We start from the raw sequence: 16,977 nt of genomic DNA, 5'->3' as shown, positions 1-16,977 counted from the left end.
GCTCGAGTCATTTTGTTTCTTCTCCAAAGGCGTTTACAGCTTAGGCAAGTCGAGAAATACAAAGTCAGAGCACCAAAGGTAACACACTGTGTCCATAATCATGGGGAGAAGGGAGTAGTTAGGGAAACCTTCATTCAGCCATTCAGCGAACACTGGATTCAGCATGAGGTGCTCCCCATTCTTGGTTGGGTTTTGCCCATAACTCCTGTTTCCCACATGCCTCTGGAGCTAATTTGCTGATGCCCCCAGTGAGCCACAGACTTTGCCAGGCCTCAGCTTCCGCTCACGGTGATCACACTAACTACCAATGCTGTTGACAAGAATGTTCTAAGAACGAGGGGATGCCATCTGTGAAGTGTGTCTTCCGGGAGTGGATGCAGGCCTTACTCCTACAGGTTAGTTTTTGCTCTGGTGCTTGTGAACCCCTCCCAACCCTGATGCTGAAGTGTGTGCAATGCCTGTGGGTTGTCACACGCATGAATTATCTGGTGAAGGTTAGAGAATACCACTGACTTTGGCTCGATAACTTTAAAGAAAATGCCTTTATCACCGTCACAGTTAAATGCAACAGCACAAAGCAGGAGAAGATGAAAAGGAAAAAAGCTCAAACCAAAGAATAAATGACATTTCAGAAAAAGCAGAAGAGGTAGATATGAAGACCAATTGTAATTTAAAGTGGCAACATGTCCGATGACTTAATTGCTGGCTTCTGGGTTGTTCCAGGTTAGAAAGAGGCAGGTACACACCAAGCCAGACAGGAGGTCCTGTGGCAGGGAGCAAAAGATTTGACCTTGGGCAGTCTCTCAACTTCTCTGTGCCTGTTTTCTCATCCATAAACTGGGAGAATAGTAACATCTAACTTAAAGTGATCATAAAAGAGTATGGATTCACATGCCTAGTATCTAATAGATACTCAAAAATTGTAGCCATGATCATTAAGAGTCATAGCAGAGAAAGCAGAAAGTGGGTACAGAATTGATAGGTGCTTAGAATGAATTTCGTTTTGTTGGACTAAAATGAACCTCTGTTTTAAATGTCCCTGTCTTATTTGTTTCCAAATAAGACTCACTATGTCACCTCATCAAATGAGACAGCTTGCACACAGAGAGTGGTGTGCTGGTAAATATTCAACAACAGGCTCCCAGGAAGGGGGAGAACCTTGACTTGTAGTGTTTGCCAATTTCTATGGTGTGAATATTCCCACCATGGCCAATTTCAAGCTTCCAATGTGGCGTCAGGAGACTTGACAACTACATGCAATGTGGGTTCCTACGTGGGACCCTGGAACAGAAAAAGGACATTAGGTGAAAAATAAAGGAAATCTGAATAAATTATGGACTTCAGTTAATAACAATGCATCAGTGTTGGTTAATTAATTACAACAAATATATCATACTAATGTAAGATGTTAATGTTAGGGGAAACTGGGTGCAGGGTATATGGGAACTCTGTACTATTGTCTCGACTGTTGTGTAAATCTAAAACTGTTCTAAAAATCAGGCCTATTAAAAAGAAGAAATAATGTCCCAAGACACTTTGGGAAGAAATAATAATATTAATATCTATTATTAATTGAGGGCTTACTGTGTGCCCATAATTTTACACGTCGACTCTGGGCTTCTGTAAGGGGAGCCGGAAGGGGGCGGATGCAGCCCAGCCCCAGAACTGAAAGAGTAACGGCAGGCAGGTGAGCTGTGAGTGCTCCTCCGCAGCCGGGGCTGCTTCCCTCTCTGTCGGACACCAGGGTTACATTCTGGGAGACAACCTGCCCAGGAGGGAGGGAACCGTAATCCCCAGACCACATGAAAAGTGGGCAGAGCATGTCCTGAAGGGAAAGTGGGGTCCTATTACCAGAGGAAAGGGGAGAGGAGGGGACAGCTGCTATTTTGGCTGTTCACCATCCCTTCCCTTCCCACCACCTGTAGGTTTGGTTTGGGTAAGGCTGACTTACCCTCGGTTCTGTGGCGGGCGTGGGACCCGGCAAAGCCTGACCAGCCAGAGCCACTGAGACTTCGGTTGAAACTGGAGGAAAAGGGGGCCGACTCTTCTCCAGAGTTTGTTGAGGGGGCAGGACCGGGTCACTTTGTCATCACAAGGGAAAAACTGTGTCAGACCAGACCCTGGAGCTGCAAGGTGGAGATAGGCCTCGTCAGCCTGAATCTGAAGTTTCAGAATCTGAGTCGGTCCCTCTTTTTTTTTTGTAAAAAAGTACAATTCAACAGGTTTTAGTATACTGACAGAGTTGTGCAGTCATCGCCCCTGTCTCAGCATGGTATTCACAACGGTTGCACACGGCCGTTGAAGAATATTTTGCCGTTTCCCACGATTCCTGTTACTCTAAACGTGTGGATATGTATACATGCAGAAATCATACGTATTATATGGATACAGAGGCAACACATGTGAAGAGAGACACCAATTGTTTATATTGGCAACTAGGAGAACAGGGACTATGTGTATGTTCTTTTTCAGGTTCTTTTCCATTATAGGTTATTGCAAGATATTGAATACAGTTCCCAGTGTTATACAGTAGGTTCTTGTTGTTTATTTTATATACAGTAGTATATATCTGTTAATCTCAAACTCCTAATTTATCCCTTCCCCCTTTCCCCTTTGGTAAACTTAAGTTTGTTTTCTGTGCCTGTGAGTCTATTTCTGTTTTGTTAATAAATTCATTTGTATCTTTTTTTTTTTTAGATTCCACATATAAGTGATATCATACATATACATTTCTCAGTCTGACTTACTTCACTTAGTAGGATAATCTCTAGGTCCATCCAATTACAGTTTGTATTTAACGTTTTATTCGATAGAACCTTTGGAATAGAAATAAAACAACAGGAACAAAATGATTCTTTTATAAACATACATGAAACTATTAATTTTTTATTGTTTACGTTGACTTTAAGGTATACTTTTTTGGTGAAAGCATATTCCACTGTGTGGCTTTGAATGCAATCATGTTTTACTTTTTAATCTTTTACACCAGAGCTGCTGACGGCGTGGTGTGTGGAACCACAGCTGGCCTGCACACTGTTACCAGTTCACGGGGAGATAAGTACAGGAATTAAGAGTTTTAGAGGCTCTCAAAGCAATTTGACAGAGCTGTTTTATGTTCTTTGAATCTAATAATAAAAAATTAGGGCTTGAATTTTGTATGTCATGGCTTTTAAAAAATTTCACTTATTTCTAATAATTTATTTATTTTTGTCGCACGTATCAGCCCACAATGGACTGGAAGAAAAAAAGAGCTGGTCTCACCCTACAGGTAGTTTGGGAAGCGCTGCTCCGTATCACTGAGAATTAGTACAAGTCAAGGTCGTGATGGAAATGGAAAATATGAGAATGGAGCTCAGAAAAGGGGAAAAAAAAAGCTGAGAAGATGAAAGACATGAGAAATCTCCAAAATGGCAGTTTGCTTAAATTTTAGAAACTGCAAATGAGGAAAGCAAGCAGACCTCTGTGCCCAGCATGACCCCCACAAAATCTGCAAAGAGGACACTGCTTTGAGGAGGGTTTACTGCTGATCAAAGCAACGAAAATGATCAAGAAAGTGATTTTCGGCAATTCCACAACTAGAACAGGTCTGATGGAGACCCTTCAGCTGTGGGGTCTTCTCTAAATGAGGCTGTACTGACCAACCACTGACTGCAGAGAGAAGGCTTGTGGGCCTCACTTGGACTCACCCTGGTTGCCCTTGTGTCGGGCATAAGGACACACAGTCTTAGGAGGCAAAGAAGCTCAGTGGCTGAGAAAACAACTTCGTTCGGAGCCACACAAGCTCATTTGAATCCTGCCTCTGCTGCTTACTTGCTGGGTAGACTTGAGCTGGGTAGCCATCACTTTCTGGCCTCAGTTTACCCATCTGTAAAATGCACTTAATAGGATTTATCCAAGGTGGCTGTGAAAATTAAATGAGATAATAAATAGTTTGGGGCAGAATTTCCCAGGAAACGCGGCCCTTTTCCTCTCTGGAGGCTGGTGCAGGGGCAGCAGCAGGTGCAGGGTACATGGGAGCCCTGGATGGACTCTGATTTGAGCCCTAGCTGCAAGTTCCGGACCAAAGGGGTATCTCAGGTCAGGAGGGGTGAGGGGGAGTGTCCCCGGCCTGGACCTGTTCAGCGCCGTACAGGGGAAGGGTGTTCCTCCTGTGTGTGTGTGTGCAGGGTGTGTGTGTGTGTGCGCGCACACGCATGTGTGTGTGGGGGGCTGGGGGTTGGGAAGTGACCATGGGGCCCAGACCAGGAGCAGAATCCCTGGGACAGCCCCACAGGTGCAATCCTGTGCCCACTGCTTGTGGCAGGGTCCACTCACTTCCACTCATGGGGGAGGCTGGGGGGCACAGAGTGGAGGTGGGGCCTGGAAGAGGTCCAGCTCGCGCTCTGTGTATCGGAGGGACCTGGAACACCCTGGTGGGGTCTGGGGGGATGATCTGTGTGAGCTGGAGGGGCTGGGGCACCCTTAGCTTCCGCTGGGGACGCTCCTCCCACCTGGGGTGAATTGCTCCCACGTTCCCACAGGAGAGACGTGCCCATTGCAGGTCCTGCTGGTGGGCGTGACCCACCTTTGTAGGCGTTAGTAGCCCCACATCCCTGCATCCCTGCATCAAGTTCCATGGAAAGTGAAATTTCAAGCATGTAGTAAAACCTGCAGAAACTGTCTAGTTTTCCTGTGAGCCCAGAATGTTCCCTCCCAGGAAAGCTGCACACTGTGGTCGTGGCCCATCTGATCTTTAGTTGGGCCAGAACGTGAAGGAGGAACTCTGTCTTCTGATCACTCGTACCGTCCCTCCCTTGGCCTGCTTCCCCTTTGGGCATCTTCCCTCGGGGCAGCCCCTGACCCCTTCCCTTCTGCTCTTGCAGTCGCCCCCCTCTTCCCCCCATTTTACAGATGAAGGGGTTGAGGCTCAGAGGCTGAGTGGCTGCTTAGGGCCACTGGACTGTCCTGTGCGGGAGCTGGGATTTGAACCTAGGTCTCCCGGCCTCCTTTCTCGTTCCCCTGCTCCTGCTCACTGGTCCCTGTGTAGTCTCTGATTCTTAACACTCGAGGGCCAGCAACCCTGGTGATGTGTCAGGCCCATAGCTCCCTGGGGCACATCTTACTGGACCTAGAGGTGGCCTGGGCACCTGTCTCTTGGGTCCCACTTTCTCTCACTGCAGCTTCTCTAGGCAGATGGCAGACTGGCCAGTGGCACAATGTGGGCAGTGACCTGGGCTTCGGTCATCAGCTTCTGTGCCCTCATTACCGTGCATCCACCCCCCGCCTTAAATGTGTGTTTCTGCTTCCCCACGTGAGCAAGTCCCTCCTGGTGGCAAGCCCTCTCCAGATGAGGTAGGCGAGGGGCTCTTCAAGGGGGACCTGCTCTGAGGGTTGGTACAGCTGCTTTGCCAACACACAGGAAGCCCTTCCTGAAAGCTTCCCACGCAAGGTCAGCGCTCAGCCCATCTGGTGCAGCACAGGAAGGGAGAGCCAAATGGTGTTCTGTGTTTTGTTTTTTGTACGGGGCCTGAGTGCAGCAGAGGCTCACGGGGAGAGGGAGGAGCACAGGCTTTGCAGTTGGATAGATTGTGGCCTTAAATTCCAGTCTTGTTGTCTGTCTCATTGTTTTGTTTTTTCTGAGTCACGGTTTTCACATCAATAAAATGGGGACGATGATCACAGTGTATATGGGGCAGGGCTGTTATGAGGTTGAGAGACAGTGTCTAAAGGATCTGACCCACGGAGCCCAAGTACAATCAGCCTTCAGTAGCACTATGCTCTGGGTGGTCCTTTGAGTATGCCCTCCATGATCAAGATGATTAGTAATCTGTACAGTAATGCTGCAGCTAATCAAGAACTTACTGAGGGTATACTTTGCCAAGCACTCTGCTGAGTGTTTTACAGGATGGTCCATTTCCTCCCCATCCTCTGTAAGTCCCATTTTACGGATGAGGAATGAATCTCAGCAACATTATGCGACCTGCCCATCATCATCAGATGCTGGTGAACAGCTGCACTTGAGTCTCAGTCGGCTCCATCGTTCCTCCATCTCCAGAGGCTGAGCACTTAAGGCACCACAGGTATGCTCCAGGGATAAGCAGGGTTTGTTAGACAACGCGCTCCTCACCTTTTACCTTTCTCCTTTTGTATCTGTTTGCCCTTCTCATTTGCATCACTTCTTCCTCTCGCCCTTTCCCTACTTTCTTCCTCTCGCCCTTTCCCTACTTTCTTCCTCTATTAAGCTAAAGAATAATCAAAGCTGCCCTTCAGGAGCATCAAGTTTAAACATAACATGGTAAAGTTGAGGAAACAAAGTATCAGTTATCTATGGCTGTGTAACAAACTACCCCAAAATGAGAGGCTTACAACCACAAGCTTTTATTTTATTTGTTCATAACTCTCTGGTTTGGCAGTTTGGGCTGCGTCCAGCTAGACAGTTCTGTTGGTCTCTCTGGGTCTCAGGTGGCTGCAGTTAGCGGAAAGCTTGACTGGGGCTGGGTGGTCCAGTGCAGCCTCACTCACCTGCCTGGCGGTTGGCAGCCTGTTGGCCAGGGTGCCTCAGTGGCCACTCGCTAGGCTAGCTTGGGCTTGTTTAATAAGAGGGTGGAAACTGCATGGCCTCTTGAGGTTTCAGCTCAGAAGTTGTACATCACTTGAGACACATTTTATTGGTCAAAGCAAGTTACAAGATCTATCCAAATATGTCGGGTGAAAAAGTAGATTCCATCTCTTGTTGGGAGGAGTGTCAAAGACTTGGTGCCCATTTTTAGCCTACCACACTAAGCACAGTTCCCTCCCCCAAAGATATCCTTAATATAACCCCTTTTGTTACTTCACTCCTCTCCCCTGACGCCCATTCCCTCCTTATACTTTCAATAATAATTCCTTACTTCACATCACCCAAAGCTTCATTTACTCACTCAACAAATATTTTATTATGTGCCAGGGACCCCGAAGTGAACAAAACAAAGTTCCTGCTCTAGTGAGTCTAATGTTCTAGTGGAGGGAGCAGACAATGCAGAAATAAAGAAGCACACAGTGTAGGGCTATGGTGGACAATGGGTGCTTTGGACAACAACAGAGCAGATGAGGGGGTGGGGAGTGTGTGTGAAAGGGTGGAGGGTAGTCGGTGGTTCCTATTATATACAGAGCGATCAGTTGACATCTAATGAGGTGACATCTGAGCCTGAAGGAAGTGAGGGAGTAAGAAGGTCCAAGCAGAGGGAGAGATTTCCAGGTAGAGCAAACAGCCAGTGCAAAGGCCCTGGGGCTGACATTGAGAGACACAATTCCTTACAGTCTTAAATGTAGTTTAAAAACACCAGCCGTATGTATTTCATGAAAGAATAATAAAAGAAAATATTTAAAAATGGTAAAACTCTTGCTAAGCGAAAGCACTTTATTTTACCGGATTCTGTTATAATCGATTATAGCTCCTGAGAAGGGAACGGAGGGTCACCTCTCTGAGCTTCAGGGAGTTCACCTTTCAAAAGGAGAACTATGTGCTTATCCTGCCTCTCGCCTTGTGGTGAGGATCAAAGTGACACCATGAAAAATGAAAGTTGCTCTGCTTCTGGTTTCATTTCCTACCGCAAGGTTGCCCGTGATTTTTTTTTTTTTTTTAAACGCAAATCAGGTATCACTTTCGCTTAAAACCCTCAAAGGCTCACTGCTGCCTAAAGAATAAGTGCCAGGCACCTGAGCACGACTTCAGAGGGCCCTGGCCGTCTCATTTTTTACCCAGACCCCCTCCCCCCCCGCCCCCGCCACAACCCCATGCTCCAGTCAAAACCGGCTCTCATCTCAGCCGCTCTCTGCCTGGGACCCTCTGGGATCCTCCTCTCCCTTCTCAAGCCTCAGCACCTAGGGAACCGGCGCCTTTGTGGTTAATGTACCCAGATCAGTGCCCCGCTGGCGCTCAGGTAGATAATGTGTCCACCTCTAAGCCGTTATAAAGCTCTTTCCAGACCATCTTCTAAGATCAAATCTTGGTACCGCCCAGCACTAGCTAGCTATGATGCCTCTGAACAAATCCCTGAGCCTGCTTCCCTATCTGCAGAGGGGTCCGGGACACCCCTTAGGTGGGCCTGGAGAGGACACGGGCCGGCGCGGGCACACACCGGGTCCGGACATCCGTGCTTCCGACTCTGGGGCGGGGCTGTAAGGCGGCTGACCGGGGTGGGGGGGGCCTCCAGAGGAGCAGGGTCTGGGGCTCGGAGCAGCGAAGGGGTGCGAGGGCTTCCCCGTAGTCCGTCCAACTCCGCCGGCCCAGAGTGCGGCCGGAGGGAACCCCGGGACGTCCGCTCGGCGGGGCGCCACTCCCGCCCCCGGGCAGAGCTTCCCCGAGGCCGCCGCTCGGGGCCGCAGCCACGCCCCCGCGCTGACCCCCCCCCCCCCCCCATCCGCCCGCAGCCCGGGCTTGACGACCCGGGTACGATCCCGGGAGCAGAGCCTGGCGGCGTGGTGGGCATGCGCGGGCCGCGGTGCGCGGCGCGCATGCCCGGTGCTCCCGGGAGGCGGAAGCTCGGAACGGGGACGCGGCCGGGCGCGCGCAGCGGAGGGAGGCGCGCGCCTCAGGAGGCCGCCGCGCACGCGCGGCCCGCGCCGACGCAGCACGGCCCCGAGGGCGCGAGCCCGCCGCCGCCGCCGGGCCGGGACTGCTGTGCGCCCGCGGCGTGAGGCGTGGGAGGGAGCGCGGCCCATCAGCCGCGGCGCCGCCCGGTCGTCGTCTGCCTTCGCCTCCCGGCGCCAGCGCGGTCCGAGTGAGTGCGGGGCCGGGGCCGGGGCCGGGGCCGGGTCCGGGGCGCGGGCAGGCGTGCGGGCCGACTCCCGGAGCTGGTTGTTGGCAGGGCCGCGGCCCGAGGGTGGAGGGCCGAGCGGGGCCGGACCGGCCAGTCCCGGCGGCGGATGCGGCGGGGACCGGCCCCTCCCGCGCCGGCCGCGGCCCCGGGAGGCCGGGGACGTGGGGAGGCCGGGGGCCCGAGGAGGCCGGCGGCTTGGGGGCGGGGGGCGCTTGGAGGCCGAGGGGTTCGGGGCTGGGAGAGTCTGAGGGTCTCGAGGCCGGGGGATGTGGGGAGGCCGGGGGCTCCGGGAAGCAGGGGGCCTTGGGGGATGCGAGGAGGCCGGGGACTCAGGGAGGCTGGGGTCTCGGGGGACGCTGGGAGGCCGGGGAGCTCAGGGAAGATGGGGAGGCCGGGGGATTCGTGGCTCGGAGAGTCCGAAGGTCTGGAGGCCCGGGGCCTCGGGGAGGCCGCCCGGCCTCTGCCGGGGCGGGCCGAGTGCCTCCAAAACAAAAGGGGAGAGAGAGGAGGGAGGGGGAAGAGGGAATCCGCGGGGCTGCCGGGGGATCGGCCGGCCCGCGGGGCAGGGAAGGGTGGGCCTCGAGCCCGCGTGCGGGGCGGCGGGGCGGCTGCGTCCCCCGCGGCCCGCGCTCAAGTTTTGTGCAGCCCGGAGGCTTTCTCGGCGGCAGCCCTGAAGACCTGGCAGGATTCGTTGCGCTTCCCAAGTTTCCTCCTCTTCTCGCCCCAGCCCCCAACTCCGCGGCGCCCGCCGAGCAAGCTGGAAGCACTCTGGGTCCTTTCCTGGCACCCCATTCTTTCTCAAAGGAGTGTGTGTGTGTAGGGTGTGTGTGTGTGTACGCTGTTACTTGGTTTTCTTTGATTGCCGGATTTTGTAGCTTAATGCACTAAGGGTAAAGGTTTTTGTTTTTGCCATTTCAACAGTGTCTTATTCTTGCTTAGTTAGCCTGCAGCTGGGTTTTTGGCAGTGAGACTAAGAGAATAGTAATATTGTGGTATTCATGGGAACTGGTTGAAATACGGTCAAGTTGAAGGCGATGTAAGAGTTTGGGGGTCTGTACTTAAGACGACCATCATTGGGATTCATACTTAGGATGTAAACATCTTCGTGGTTGGAAAAACAGGCCATTACTGTTCGAAATGCAATACCAGAGCCTCACCTTTGATACTTTATTTGTAAAACGGGTAATGAAAATAGTCTCTTCATTGAAATGACACAGCCAAACCCTCAGGTTAGTTGTCCTGTCTTTGACAACCTCTGAAAAGTGGGAGGAAAGTATGTGGATGAAGTGATTAAAGATTCACAATAAATTAGCATTCAGCGTACTTTGTTGAGGTACAGTGTAGATAATATTTTGGTCCAGTTGTACTATTGAGTTAATGTTTAAAACCCTGTAGTATTTAAACACATGAAACTTTTAAAGGAAGTTTGTGTTTCAACTTTCAACTCATAAAGATAGTATGTCTTAGTATCTTTATGAGTATATTGTTTTATATTTTTGGCTACTGTTGGAGGGGAAAAACTAGTTGAACTTACCATTAGTCTCTTCTGAACACTTGTGTACTAACTGCTGCTGAAACAGCAAGATCAAATATTATAGATTCTCCTCTGAAGAATTTCTTTCAGGTCATTATCAAATAATCCAGTTTAATAATGAGCACTGGAAAATATTGTTTAAAACACATGTTCCCTTGTAAACGCGGCCCCATAAGGCTTCATGAAAGGACTGAATAGAAGGACTATACATCATTCAGAGGTGATGCATTGAGAAGCAAGTGCTTGGCTAAATAAAGACATTGAATCCAAAACTTAGTATTTATGATGTGGGGCAAAGAATGCTGGGACTCCTACAGGACTGAGGCTGTCTGTCACGGAAAGTGAGTAGTAAGTGTTAGATCAGGAGTGTTAGATCCACACTAGTGCAGCGGTCGCCAAGTGTCTGGGGAAAGCGGGAGTTAGTGATGGCAGTAAGGATCATTAAAACGTTTTTAGCTAAACTCTTCTCTGTTAACACTCCATGCCCTTTGTTGGAAAGTACAGAAATTAATGTTCCAATTCTAAAAGCTGGGTTCTTGAGCTAGATAACTTCTCTTACTAGAAAGTTGGAGAAATTGTCTAAATAACAAAAGTGTATCGTTAAAGCGTTTCCTTTAAGAAAAAATACTGATGAGCTCCCTCAGAAGAAATTATTGTTATATTTTGTATATACATATATAGTCTACGGTGTGATAAAGTGTTATGTGTAGCAAAAGATAATTTTGAAAATTACTATCTTTGCATGTTATTTTGAGTTATAGTGAGGTGGAATCTTAGTTCATATCTCTAAAGTTTTTATGGAAACCTTTTTTTCCTATATTTTAATGTGTCTTAATTTTGAGAAAAATAATTAAAAATTGTCTTAAGGGTAACAAAAGATGCAATTCAAATTGTTAATACAATATGTAAATCTTTAATTTTTTAAATTAAACATTTTCAGTTTAGACATTTTTAGATAGAATAAATCTGGTTTTAAATTTCAGTGGCATTAAAAGTTCTGTTACTTTTGATTACTGTAGCTTTATAGTATAGTCTAAACTCAGGGAGACTGATTCCTCCAGCTCCCCTTTTCTTTCTCAAAATCTCTTTGGCTATTCGGGGTCTTTTGTGTTTCCACACGTTTTTAGATTTTGTTGTGTTGTTGTTCTAGATCTGCAAAAATGCCATTGGTAAAAAGTTCTGTTATTTTTATCGTATTTGTGAACTGAGTTTTTAAATGAGTTTTTTTTTTTTTTTTTTGCTAGTAAATCAGAAAAGTTTAGTTTCTGAAGTACTTTATTTTGCCGTAAAGCTCTAGTTTAAGAACATATTTTCATTAGTTTCCTCTTACTGAAATCCCTTAAATAATTAGAAAAAATTACTGTGGGGATCTTTGAGAATTTTCACTGATGTCTGTATTTAAAATGTTAACTTAAAAAATTTGGGCAGAGTAAATGACCTTACTTGAGTCAATAGTAATAAACTCCAAGAAGTTTATGAATGCAAATAAGCATTCAAATGTTAAGTTGCTTATCAACCTTTAGAAGGATCCTTGGAATGGAGAAGGATGGAGAGCAGCTCCAGCTTGCCTTGGGTGCACCTGTGTTTCTCTAGCTCACCCAGATACATTCAGAAGTTATGGTTTTTTTCCTTCTTTTCTGTAAAACAGTGTTTAGTAGTGGATTATTTGAGCCCTTTATTGCTTTTTCTCTCTACTGACATTTTGGCAGGGTTCTTTTTTCTTCTTCATTTCATGACTACCAAAAGGCAACCCAGTGCAAGAGAAATGAAATTCATATGTACCAGTTTCTGGCATTAATTTCTAGGAATTGTGCTAAATCTTATCATTCAGAACTGCACAAATGTGTTTCTGATTGTAAATCAGCAGAGGAACCCCCTCTGTTTCTATCTGTAACAGTTGTATTGTTTTTTACTAGGCTCTGTGATGGAAATGAAATTCAGATACACATATATAGTTAAACTTTCAGTTTAAATGGAATTTCTAGCAAAACTGTTAATTATAGTCTGATTTGCGTAAATAGTAAGGAAATGATTTATAGACATAGTAGGAAATAAACGTTTCCCCGAGTGGCACTATTCCCACCCTTTAGCAGTTGGAAGCCTCAGAGAAGAATACTAGTAGCATCACCACAAAGTTTACCTATTTTTAAGGACACGAAGGTGTTTCCTTACAAACTGAGTATTTAATTAAAATAATCCTACCTAAATCTTATTTATGTACATTGCTATTTACTATAAACTCATTTTTCACATCAAGAAGAATGACTGAAGTTACACATTTGAATATTTTCCAGTGGTAGGGGAAGAACATTACTGGGTACCTGTGTGGGTGCCCTGTGCTGTTGGTAGGTGTTATTACCTTTTTACAGATGAATTAAATGTGGGAGAGTCTCTATCCTGTAAGTTGCATTTGTTAAACACCATGTGCCAGGCCTGAGCTGGGTGCCATAGTGCTTTATCTCCTTTATTACTCGCTAGAACTACTGAGTTGTACTGCTGTCTGTATCCTCCTTTTGTAGATGAAACCCTGGAAGCATCGAGTTAGAGTAGCTCGCCCGGGTCCTCAGCCCACAGTGGTGGATGGCTTGGACAGACCCGAGGGACTCTGCAGTGCCAGCTCCTAACAGCCTGCCTGCGGCCTCCCTGGCTGGAAAAGCAGCAGTCTGTAAAATCTTAATCCAGTCTTCTGCAGTAGGAATAAATAGTATGCTAGTGTAATGACCATGTCTGGGAAAGTTTAGATAATTGTATTTTCTATTTGAATCTAACACTTTCAGATCATGAAGTTCTGACCTGGCCAACATAGTATAGGTAAACATTTTAATTAATATACCAAAATTGTTTAATTATTTGAAATTAATTTAGAATTAGGTAAAGTGTATAATGCATGATGCAGTGATTGATACTTCTTATTTGTCAAGATGTGCTTTAATAACCTCCACATTTACAGTTTTTTCATTGGTGACTTTTTTGGGGGGTTGATGTTTGAAGACAGTTTTGTGGAAAGCAAGGAGTATGTAAGGGAAAAACAAATTGCACATTTCTCACACAGGTATGAGCCCCTTGTAGTAATCCTAATATTTACAACCTCTGATACATTGCTGCTCTATAAATGTTTCTGAAGTGAATGTGCTCATTCTCACCAACTTAGAATTTTCCATTCTGATTTTTTTAAAATATATTTTTAAAATTAATTAATTTATTTTTGGCTGCATTGGGTCTTTGTTGCTGCATGCGGGCTTTTCTCTAGTTGCGGTAAGCGGGGGCTACTCTTCACTGTGGTGCACGGGCTTATTGCTGTGGCTTCTCTTGTTGCGGAGCACGGGCTCTAGGCACATGGGGTTCAGTAGTTGTGGCACGCAGCCTCAATAGTTGTGGTGCACAGACTTAGTTGCTCCGTGGCATGTGGGATCTTACTGGACCAGAGCTCGAACCTGTGTCACCTGCACTGGCAGGCGGATTCTTAACCACTGTGCCACCAGGGAAGCCCCATTCTCCTTTTAAGAGTCGGCATATACTCTGCTCCTTTATTTGGGGCCAGTGAACCAAAACCAAGGCTTAGAAGAACCTAAACAGTCGTGTCTGTGGGCTGTGTGTGCCTAGGATCTCCCTTCTGCCCCCATATTCTGTATTGAAAGTAGTCGAAGGTGCTCGTCATGTCTACTGGTGACCAAAGCACCATGCATTTGTCTTTGCTGGCCTAAAGGAAGACCTTAAATGATTTTACACATTACATATTTTTAGTGGCTTGTGTGTCTTCTCATGAGAATTTAAGCACCATGAGGGCAGAAACTTTGTTTTACACACTTTTCCATCTTCAGTACCCGACACAATATTTATTGAGTAGAAGAACCCAGGCTTATTAATTATTGGACAACAGCTATTACATCAGTTAGCTGTCTGCTGTTTTGTTTGCCTTGGTAAAGGACCTCACTTTAAAACCACATAGGACTTGATACCAGGGAAGAATTGGATTATCGTGTTTTCACCTTTGTCTGCTTTATTTTAGATTGCCGCTGTCATCAGACTTGGGCCAGGGAAAAAATACTGCTCTGTCCCTTTACAGTTTTGTTCTTTTTTTCTAGAAACTGATCCTGTATTAATTGATCTTGTGTTCTTTAGGACTCATCCTGAGTTCTGCAGACATAGAAAATTGCTCAAGGTGACACAAAATGAGCGGGACTTGTAAAAGCTCCTTCATTACTGGTCCAGAAGCTCTAACGTGTCCTTTACTAATCAGCTGGATTCACTGGCTGCTTTACAAGAGTTTTCCATTATGCCCTGAAACCATTTTAAAAAACCCATTTTCGTATTGCTGCCGTGCCAATTACATATACAACATGCCAGCTTTCCCTTGCTGTGACAGGTCACTTACCTTTACTTGGGGGAAAGTCAACATTTGGGTAAAAAAGAGCAGTTTGTTCTTCCTCAGCGAGTTCCCCCTTAGTCTTGCTGTACGGTGTGGGGAAACAGGCACTCACAGAGACCAGGAAGCTTCAGGTTGTTGAATTGGTTCTCAAAGTAGCCACAGGTTAGAAGTGCAAATGCTCCTGCCCGGCTTCTGACCTACTGAATCTGACTCTGGGGGCGGGGCCAGTGGTCAGTTTCAACTGCTGTCAGGAGCTTTTGATGCATGCTAATGTTTGTGAACCACTGCTTTAGAGTGTTTTAAAAGAAACGCCTGTTGTAGCAGGCAGACATCAGTCATAAATGGCAGAGGTATGTGTATGGTCTCTTTTTGACCACTTAGATTTGCTAATGAGGTTGCCTTCATGTCAGGACTCTTAAATATGTTTCTAAGGGTTTTTAGAGTCTTGAGAAGACCTCACAACTCCTTTCGTTTAGTAGAGATTTTGAATGTTTTCTGCTGAGACCACTTAATTACTTTGAATCTTGGTGTGGATTTTAAATGAACACTCTTATGTTGAAGTGGCAGTTTGTGTGGCTCCTGGACTTGTGGCTTTTGGCAAATAACAGGAGAGTGTGTACATGTGAGTGCTTAAGACACACGTTCCCTGGTGGTTTTGTTTTGGTGCTGAAAAATTGGCTAGCTTTATACTAGAGTCAAGGTGATTGCCAAGTCTTGGGGTGACTAATGAAGCAGCATTGTGTGAATTGATTCTATGCCTAGCATTACATTCATATCTAAATTTAATGAATTTTGTTTTGCCTTTTGTCCTTTCCTTTTTTTCCTAAGAAGGCGGCTAAGTAAAAGTTAGTGTACCAAATGGGATTGGTGATGTGCCTTGTGCAGAATTAGATGCATCTGTTGGTAAATAGACTATTATACGCTGAGGGACAAGGATTCTGTATTATCTTTTCCTCATGCTGCCATAGTAGGTGGTCAGTCAGTGATTGATGATTGAAGAAGAGTCTCTCCTGCTGAGGTCCTGGAATTACAGAGACTAAAGCGAATGACGCTGTTGTGGGCCTTCTGTGGTAAGGGGTCTTTTAAGTGTGTGAAAGTTGTTACGAAGGTAGAGAAGAAGAACTGTCAAAGGCAGAGGGAATTAAGTGTAATGTGATCTCAAAACAGTGAGAAGGTTCTTTCCATGTGAATTTTCTCCACCCTCCCCCCCCTCCCCCCAACCACGGTCAAGCTTTCAGTTAACTGTGCAGCTGCATGAAGGCAAAATTAATAGAAATGAGCTGGTGGAAAGAGCTATTTGGAACAATTTCTTTCTCCTTAAAATTGGTCAAGTGAAATTAAAGTTCTCATTAATGTGACTCCCATTAAATGTATAGCTGTCTGCCCAGTATTCGTGGGGGATTGGTTCCAGGACCCTCCTCAGATACCAAGTTCCTTGGATGCTCAAGTCTCTTACCTAAAATGACGTAGTATTTACATACATACATTTAAATGCACACCCTCCTGTATACTTTAAATCGTCTCTAGATTACTTATAATACCTAACACAGTGTAATGCTATGTAAATAATTGCCAGTGTGGCAAGTTCAAGTTTTGCTATTTGGAACTTTCTGGGATTTTTCCCCAATATTTTGAGCCTCGAATGCGGAACCTGAGGATGTGGAGGGCAAGTGCATTTGAGTGTCCCTGGCCCAGAGCAGCTTCTCAGTGGATGTCAGTGGATGGTTCTCCTGGGACCGCCCCCCCCCCCCCCAACCATCAGGCTGCATCCCCTGAGCAGCCTTCTCTCTGATTACAGCTTCAGCTTATCCCCGTCTGTCTCTGTTCCCCTGTCAGTCTCCCCTCCCAGCGCCTTGGGGTCGTTTCTGTAGTATTATTACCACCTTGTGGTTTTATTTTATTTTTTAAAAATTTTGTTTATTTATTTATGGCTGTGTTGGGTCTTCGTTGCCGCGTGCAGGCTATCTCTAGTTGTGGTGAACGGGGGCTACACTTCGTTGCGGTGTGCGGGCTCCTCATTGCGGTGGCTTCTCTTGTTGTGGAGCACGGGCTCTAGGCGCTCGGGCTTCAGTAGTTGTGGCTCGTGGGCTCTAGAGTGCAGGCTCAGTAGTTGTGGCTCACGAGCTTAGTTGCTCCGCGGCATGTGGGATCTTCCCGGACCAGGGCTCAAACCTGTGTCCCCTGCATTGGCAGGCGGATTCTTAACCACTGCGCCACCAGGGCTGCCCCCCACCCTGTGGTTTTAAATAGCCTTTTCTTGGTTATAATGAGGTTGCACATCTTTTTATACATTT

The 16,977-nt window shown here is 46.7% G+C and overlaps 1 protein-coding gene across 8 annotated transcripts in view; it reads left to right on the top strand.

Annotated features, from left to right (window-relative positions):
- Window positions 1-8,549: 8,549 nt before the first annotated feature.
- PTK2 (protein tyrosine kinase 2) overlaps window positions 8,550-16,977 on the top strand; it is a 254,441-nt gene continuing 246,013 nt past the window's right edge. For 7 of the 8 annotated variants that reach the window (XM_082433790.1, XM_082433804.1, XM_082433785.1 and 4 more), the window contains exon 1: window positions 8,606-8,741. The gene's annotated coding sequence lies outside the window, so the exon portion shown is untranslated. Of the gene's footprint in view, window positions 8,742-16,977 lie in introns of all 8 variants that reach the window. The other variant, XM_082433792.1, reaches the window with a different exon arrangement.

This window comes from Balaenoptera physalus, assembly GCF_965194825.1.
Source record: "Balaenoptera physalus genome assembly, chromosome: 17".
NCBI lineage: Eukaryota > Metazoa > Chordata > Mammalia > Artiodactyla > Balaenopteridae > Balaenoptera > Balaenoptera physalus.
Note: the sequence above shows the minus strand (reverse complement) of the source record. Positions and strands in the feature narration are given on the sequence as shown.